The sequence below is a fragment of the Heterocephalus glaber genome, unplaced genomic scaffold (assembly GCF_053883595.1).
Source record: "Heterocephalus glaber isolate CG9 unplaced genomic scaffold, H.glaber_assembly_v1.0 deba00001465, whole genome shotgun sequence".
NCBI classification, from domain to species: Eukaryota; Metazoa; Chordata; class Mammalia; order Rodentia; family Bathyergidae; genus Heterocephalus; species Heterocephalus glaber.
In genome coordinates, this window is record NW_028258312.1 from 29,940,358 (window position 1) to 29,948,316 (window position 7,959).

The 7,959-nt window shown below is 48.2% G+C and overlaps 1 pseudogene; it reads right to left on the bottom strand.

Annotated features, from left to right (window-relative positions):
• Positions 1-806: 806 nt before the first annotated feature.
• Positions 807-7,959, bottom strand: LOC147826624 (zinc finger CCCH domain-containing protein 15 pseudogene; annotated as a pseudogene).

Consider the following 7,959-nt stretch of genomic DNA (forward strand, 5'->3'; position numbering starts at 1 on the left):
TCTCTTCCTTCTGCGCAGCTGGGCCCGGAGCTTTGGAGACAACGTCACAGCTGAACCTAGCAGGAGACCAGGGGAGTAAACACAGCAGGGCGGGAAAGGCGGGCCTGAGAGGGGATAGAGGTCGACCAAGGTCACAAAGCCGGAAAACTGGGGCGACTCCCCACGATGAGCGTGCTCACAATGTGCACCTAAACCGTGCCAGTAAACTTCGTGAGTACAAAACTGGAGCAGCAGAACCCTCGGGGGCCCTGCGTGGCTCTCGTCCTGGGCTCCTCCGTCTGGGCCCGCGTGGCTGCCGACTAGGCAAGGGTTCGGACCTCCTCTGCCACCCCGCCCCGTGGCCGCCCCTCCCGCTGGCCCTGCAGGTCCTCCCGAGCACAGGGAGACCGCCCAGCTCCCTCTCAGCCGGCCCAGCCCATTGATCAAGACAAGATGCACGGCGAGGCTCGAAAACTGCGCACGGCTTGCGAGGTGGCAGGCTCAGAATCCCAAGCCACAGAGGAGGGTCCCTGACGCCGCGGGAGGAGCCCCGCACCCTCGGACGTGAGCTCGCGTGCGCACCCCAGCGAGCCCCGGGGTCACCTGGGTTGTGCCCAGGGTGCCCGGCTGACTCCAGGGAACTAAGTGCAGTCCACTCCGGGAGGAGGACACCGAGGGCCGGGGCCAGGCCTCGCGTTAGGGCGCGAGTGGCCCCTCCTGGAGCGCAGCCTCGGGTGGCCTGTGAGCTGGGCTCCAGCCCCGGACTCCCTTGACACTTTAATGCTCACCATGCCTCGTTGTCTTAGCTATCCCTCACTGTGGGGGCAAAAGAGCCAACAGAAACAAATCAGGGGAAGAAAGGTTCGTTGGCTCCGGCTTAGAGGGGTTCACTCCTTAGCTGCCGGGTGCGGGGCATGGGGCCTGGCGGAGCAGCGCTGCTCCCCGTGTGGGAGACCGGAAGCAGTGGGGGCCGGAGCTGGGGGATGGACCCAGCCCGGCCACAACCCCGTGGCCGCCTCCTCCAGACAGTGCAGATTATGCGCCCACCGGCCAATCACCTTCCAAAGCGCCCCCTAGGTGCGCAGGAGGATTTGGGGAAGGTCTAGATACGGCAAGGTTGTTACAGCTATTAAAACGGGTGGCAGAGGTAAGGCATTTGCATGTCTAGAGAGTATAACGCAATGGCTGATGCCAAGGAAGCAAGGCATATTAACTGTCGCTGTTCTTTTTTTTCTGCTGTTCATTTTTAAACAGAGAACAGAAGATTCAAAACACATAGCACATGACTTTTGGATTTTATTTTATTCTGGATCTGTTATTTCAACAGGTCCCCATAGTATTTTAGGGTTACAGTAAATAAGTTTAGATGATGAAGCATAAAACTATGTTTATGTTACTATGTTCCATGAGACAATTTTCATGCATGGAAATTAATAAAGACTTAACAAAAATTAATAAAATTTTTTAGAATGAAGTCAGCTTAAAGTAATAGTGCTTATTTCGATGACATGTTTTAGCTTCTATATTTAGGCATTTCTATAATTTCCAAATTTTCTTCAAAAAACATATATTATTTTATAGTGAGAAAAAGTAAAAAAAAAAAAAAAATACAGGCACAATAAAATTAAGCATGGAAGACCTTGCAGTGTATAAACACAGATATCTGAAGGAATCAAAGAATACATAAGCACACAAAGGTTACACTGTGGTTTCCCTGCTAGCACAACTGCACATCTCTTCTGGGAAGCTGAAGACACCGAAGTCACCAAATCTAAATGGAAACAGGCCCCAGATACTGCTTAGATACATTGGCAGGACTTTCAGTCCAGAGAAGGACAAAGCAAAGACTATTTTGCAATTGGAGGCCCCCAGCTGGGCTGGTTCCATTTGTGTTGACATTCGCCCCAACCACACAGGCCTGTTGAGGGTTAGTGGACCAAGTGCACAAAGACAGACAGGCAGGCAGGCAGACAGAGAGACAGACACACACACACACACACGCGTGCGAGCGCGTGCACACACGCGGCCCTAATGCTCACTCTCACATCTACTCCTTTTTCCCCAGCAGTTGTAACAGATACTAGGAGATCCGTTTCCAATTTCCCGGATGCACCTGGGAATTTCACCCTCACTCCTCTTGCCTCCCAACTTAAATAGTTAGAAATGTCACCAACCAGGGTGACCTTTTCAACTGGTAAAATATTAATATTAAGTCAAGGTCCTATGAGCCTGCAAAGTGTGAAACCTGGTGCTGAAAACCCCACTTTGAAGTACTCATACAAGAAGGATCAGTAGCTGTAACGAATCTAATCTGATCTTGGGATCTAGGAACAGAGGGACCAGCTGATCACTGGCACCAGACGGAAGCCCAGGAAACTCAAAAGCTGGCTGCTATTTGGTGGTAAATCTAGGGCCTCTCAGAGGCTGCTAGAGGTTTGAGCCAATTTTATAGCATCTCAACATTGGATAGGTGGCAAAATACTGTGACAAAATATATGGTATTTTTCATGTTTACATTTAGAAAATGAATGCTTTTGTCCCAAGAGGAATTTTAAATCCGTATGCACACCTCCTTCAGAAGTCAGACTTATAGGTTCTTCCCAGAGTGAGGCCCGAGACAAGAGGCCCTGTGTTCCCAGCCCTGTCACCAGCCCAAGTCACTGGCCGAGGACAGCAGGAGAGTGTCGTCACTTCCAATGCCAAGCAGAAGCTGGCTCCGCCATTCTGGATCCAGGCAACATGAGCGGAGCAGGAGCCACAGACCAAGATGAGGGACCAAAATGCAAAGGCTGGTCAGGCCTCGTGCAGTCCTAGGCCACGGTTTCCAGAATGTGGACAGCCACACATGGGGTCATCAAAATGTATGGTGAATGCTTAAATTTTAAAAATCATCACAGTAAAAGATGAATTGCTTTAATCTCTCTCAGAATCCTCCTCCTAGCTTCAAACACATTATCCCATCATGCTTGCCAATGTCCAGAACAGTCTGGAATTCTTCTTTCATGAGTGTCTTTACAAGGCGTGATCAAAAATACAGTGCCATCCAATGGAAAGGCAGCTCACAAAAACATGACTATGTCTCCTTGCCCACCTTATTCACTAGATCTGGTGCCATGTGATTTCTGGTTCTTCCCCAAAGTCAAAATGATCATGAAAAATCAATGTTTCAAATCAATTAGGGACACTGAGGCAGCTAGGACAGCACAACTGAAGACCCTCAGGAAAGAGGACTCCCAGAACTGCTGCAGAAAGTGGCAGGAACCATGGGATAAATGTGTTCCAAGTAAGAAACGTGTATTGAGGTGGATTAATGGTAATGTCTTTTAATGTCATAACTTTTAAATTTTAAACATTCAATGTATTTTGAGCATGCTTCATACATTGTTGCTTTGAAACTAAGTTAGACCTTGGATTTAGAAATCCTTCTAATTCCTTTTCAATTCTCCACGGGTGGATTTCCTACTTGTAGCCTTCATATATGTTTGATTATGCATTAAGTTTGGTCTACACCAAACTGCATAATAGACATCAGAACACAACTGCTATATTTACTCCCTGGTCTTAGGATCAGTTTCCTGTTGCCTTGCTTTGTGACTCAGAGGTTTGAAAAATACATTTTTTTTCCAGGAGGACTATCAGAGCAAAGAAAACACAGAATGATGGCTGATTTGATTGAAGTAAGAATAAACATGATTCTCCAGGGGAAGACGCTGGCCTGGCATTCAGACAAACCCATGCCAGCCTCAAGGTGAACGTCACCTGGATCAGTCTTTACGGATGAGCTCTGCGCTCTCCATTATCCAGGGCGAGAACTCACTGCAAATGCTGCTTGGGCAGGAAAGGAAACACAAGGTATTGCAGAAACTGTGCTGGGAGCCCTGGGCCCGAAGGCAGCGAGATTCCGCTCCCCACTCTTCCAGCCACTCACTCTCTGTCGTTACACGGAAGTCTTCAGACACAGCCAGGATGCAGAGAGATGGTCTCATTCCTTGGAAAACTGCGGAAGTAAACACTGTGCATGCACAAGAGCCCCTTCAGAAGGGGGCCTCCTGCGCTCCTGCAGACACCGACCCCGGCAGCTCCAGGAAGCCCTGGGGGTCACATTGCAGGCTGTGGCCTCCCTGCTTCTCACGCTCTACCCCAGGGCCCCCTGTTGGTGCCTTTTACAACAGCGAGGAGCGACTTTAAAAATATGCCAAAGACATTCAGGTGAGTTCTGGGAGGCCTACTCTTCCCTGGTTAAAAAAGCAAAAACAATAAAGAAGAACAGACAGCTGCTTTCAAGCAAACTGCGAGGAAGAACTTCCCTACTGTAGGCACGCTTTTTGTTTTGGCCCCAAGCACCTTGCACGCCCCTGCTTCTTGTGCATTTTCACGTCTGTCTCCCCCACTGGTTAATGAATTTCTTTTCGAGCCCTGCCCCATTCTAATTCATCTTTGCCTTCCTTAGAGCCTTCAAGGCAAATAGAAATTAATACGCTCTCAATAAATGCTTGATGGGTGGATAAATGTAGGAGCAATTAAGATACAGCGGAGTACGTCTAGAAATAACGACAAAATTCTTGAAATACAAATAAGCGATCATCAAAGAAAAATTTCCCACAGCTAATCACCCAAACATTAAGAGAAGGTTTTATTGCTCCCTGGATTTCATCAATAGTGCATTACAAATAATTACAGGATATTCCAAATAATAGAATGTCGCAAAGCACAGCTGTCATCGCTGGCACTAACAAAATGTTGACCACGCCCTGAAGGGTCACCGTGCTGGTCATCAGGAAGAGAACCGAATGAGGACTGCAGTGGCGGCGATAGTGTCCCATCCCAGGGAACTCCGGAAGCCAACCCGCCCTCTCGAACTGGAGGGCAAGTTTGCTCTCTCGACCTCAGGGCCAGGTCGCAGTCTGCAGCTCTTCCCGGGGCCAGGAAGGCGGAGGAGGGCCCAGGTCACCCTCTGCGGCGCAGTGACGCGACGCACAATCTCTTCAGCCCTGTCCCAGGCACCCTCCCCGATCCTCCTCACTGACCCTGACCTGTCCCTAGAAATCCCGATGCACCTTCAACCCCGGCACTACGGGAGGCTGAGCTAGGAGGGTAAGAAGCTCCAGCCCAGCCTAGGCAGCTTAGTGCCTAAGCAGGACCCTGTCTCAAAATGAAAAGTATAAAGGGCTGGGATGTAGCTCAGTGCAAAGGCCCTGAGTTCACCTGAGTTCAACCCACAGTATAGGAGAGCAACGACAGAAAGGGAAGGGGAGGGAAGAGGAGGGAAAGAAAACGAGAAAAGGAAAGAACGGAAAACAGTGGAGAAGATCCAACAGAGCAACTCATACTGGGGCATAAAGAACTTAGATGAGGGTGTGCCTTCCCCCAGGAATACGTGGCTTGTTGGTAGAGCAGCTGTGCTACTCACCGAGATGGTGGGGTTTACCATCACTGCAGCCAGGACACACTTGCGGGGTGGTGATCCGCACTAGCTTGGCACTAAGCAGACAGCCACCTGCTGAAGTGACTATACAGGCTTCTTAGTCTCTGGAAAGTTAAGATTCTGGCCTTGAATCTCCTGTGCCCGTGTGAGGATTCCTATTGGAACAATCAACATCTCCACCTCCTGTGTGGTTGATACCTACAGGGCGTAAAGCTTCAGACATTGGTCAGTGGTTCTCTAGCGACCTCTAGTGGACTCGCTTGGGAACTCGCTCTGTTCTGAAAGAAGGGAGAAGGGAAGTTTTTAGGACAAGAGGACGAACCGCAATACAGTTCCCACCACGAAGGAAACATTCAGAATTTGCAACAAGAGAAGACTGGAGCTATCTGCTTCTCCATGTGCTCTCCTTTTCTTTCTCTGTTATGATTCTATTTGCAGGAAGTGCCTTTGGCAGCCTTTGTCCACGCTGGGCTCTTCCAGCCCTTTTCCATTGGTTTACCTGGGTTTTCCAGACCAAACCTCCCTGTCCTTCAAAGCATCCTTAGCTCTTCACGTGTTTCATGGGCTCCACTGGACATCCACTTGTGCTTCGTGTCCCCCAGACAAAGGGGGTCTGGACACACTCTTCCTCCCAGAAAGTGTTCTTCAGGGTCACGGAGACCGACTCTCCCCAGAGACTCAATCTTTTATATATATATATATATTTTACTGTATGATGATCTTTATTTACAACTTTATTGGCAAAAAAGAATAGGGAAAACACAGGGCACTGTAGCTGATCCCGTTGGGTTCATGTTCCACTTCAAATGTTCATGGGATTGTCTAAAGATACACAGCACTGAGTCTGCATGTGCAGTTTCCTGTGCACAGCACAGCACTCACCTTCTACGCAGGCTCTAAACTGTACAAACACAAAGGAAAGGAAAGGAAATCACTCACTGACAACCACATCAGATGAAGGGTATTTTAGGTGTAAATCTATGTTGTTGATATTGACACACGCCCAGTGAAAACCAAAAGGTGGAAAAGCAGTTCCACTTCCTATCTGGACAGTTACAACCATCATTTTCTGCAATGACCTTCATATTTTCAATTTATCACAAACTACTATGAACTTACTATGAGGTGCAGCCAAATCAGAAAAGAAGACTCGAAGAGAGTACTCCATTTTTAGAGGAGAGCAGGCCCTCCAAAACCAGCAAGGGACACGAACAGCCTGCTAATTCTAGGTGAACAAAATGAATACGGTCAGTTTCAACTCATGCTGAGCTGTCTTAATCTTCTGTTGGACTTGCGTGGTGTCATTCTCCTAAATCAAGTACGCTTAATTCTAATTCATCCAGACAAAAAAGATTTTTGTCAACAGCAAGAGCCCCGTGGCTCCGTTTTCCGGTCCCTCCACCTCATCGTCCTCCTCCAAAGTCACTTCGTTCACCGTTTTCAGCCCGGCCCTAGAAGCTTTGCTGAGTTAGTTTTCGTTTTTATCTGAAGCGTGTGTGCTGGACCTTTCGAGGCTGGCTACAGTCATGCCTGTCTCATCTACATCTCCTGGGATGCATGGGGTTCAGCCTCTGTCATTTATGCTCACAGAATCATCAGCCCTATCACTCCCGGCTCCCTGAGTGGAGCGAGGACCATCTCACGGTCATCAATGGCCAGTTCAGGACGGAATTCAAACAGCTCCCATCACCCATCACCAGCGCCTTCACTGCTTTGCAGTCAGCTTTCCTTTGCCCTGTCTTGTTCAAGTTTATCAAACTTTTCTTGTCTTTTCCTTTTCCTCCATGCAAGAAAAGATCCTAGAGTGAGTTAGGCAACATTTAGACCTAGGCAGAACGCTCTCTTTCAATGAGATCTTGCAGGGAAATTTCATCTTCTTTATCTTTTTTTAACACAAATCCAGGAGGACGCGCGTGATGATACAGTTATCAGCCCTCCGGCACACACCCAGAACCAGCCATACTTGTTATTGTCAGTAGCTTCAAGGAAATGCTTGCAGACTGAGTTTTTGTTGTTTTTTTTCTTTCCTTTGTTCCCCACTTCTTTGAGCTTTTTCTCATCTCAATTATTCATTGTGTCTTTTTCAAGGTTTTCATCTCTGCATCAATGTAACATTTTGGTTTTCACATTTCCGCTCCAAAGTCAGGTCCTGAGAGAGCTTGCACTTTGCCCCTTTAGTACACTGTCCTTGCCTGAAGACACACACCACGGACTTGGGACCTGAACCTTTACTTAGTTTTTGAGCAGTGACTACAGGTTTGAACAGCTCATTCCGCTCCTGCAATTCTCTCTTCTTGTCATCTTTCTTCAACTTCTTTTCAGCTTCACTTCGTGCTCCCTGACATGGGTTTTGTTGACCAAATTTAACTTGATGAGTGACAGCCTTGACAAACTTGTTGCTTTTCTCTTTTCTTATTCTTTAGACAGAACGTTTTCTCTTCAATAATCTCTTCCTTCTTTTTCTGCTCTGTGTGCTGCCCCTGGCCTGAACCTGTTTCTTGGGGGCCTTGTGGAGAAAGCAGCAGCCACACTTGCAGACAGAAGGGTGCCACGGG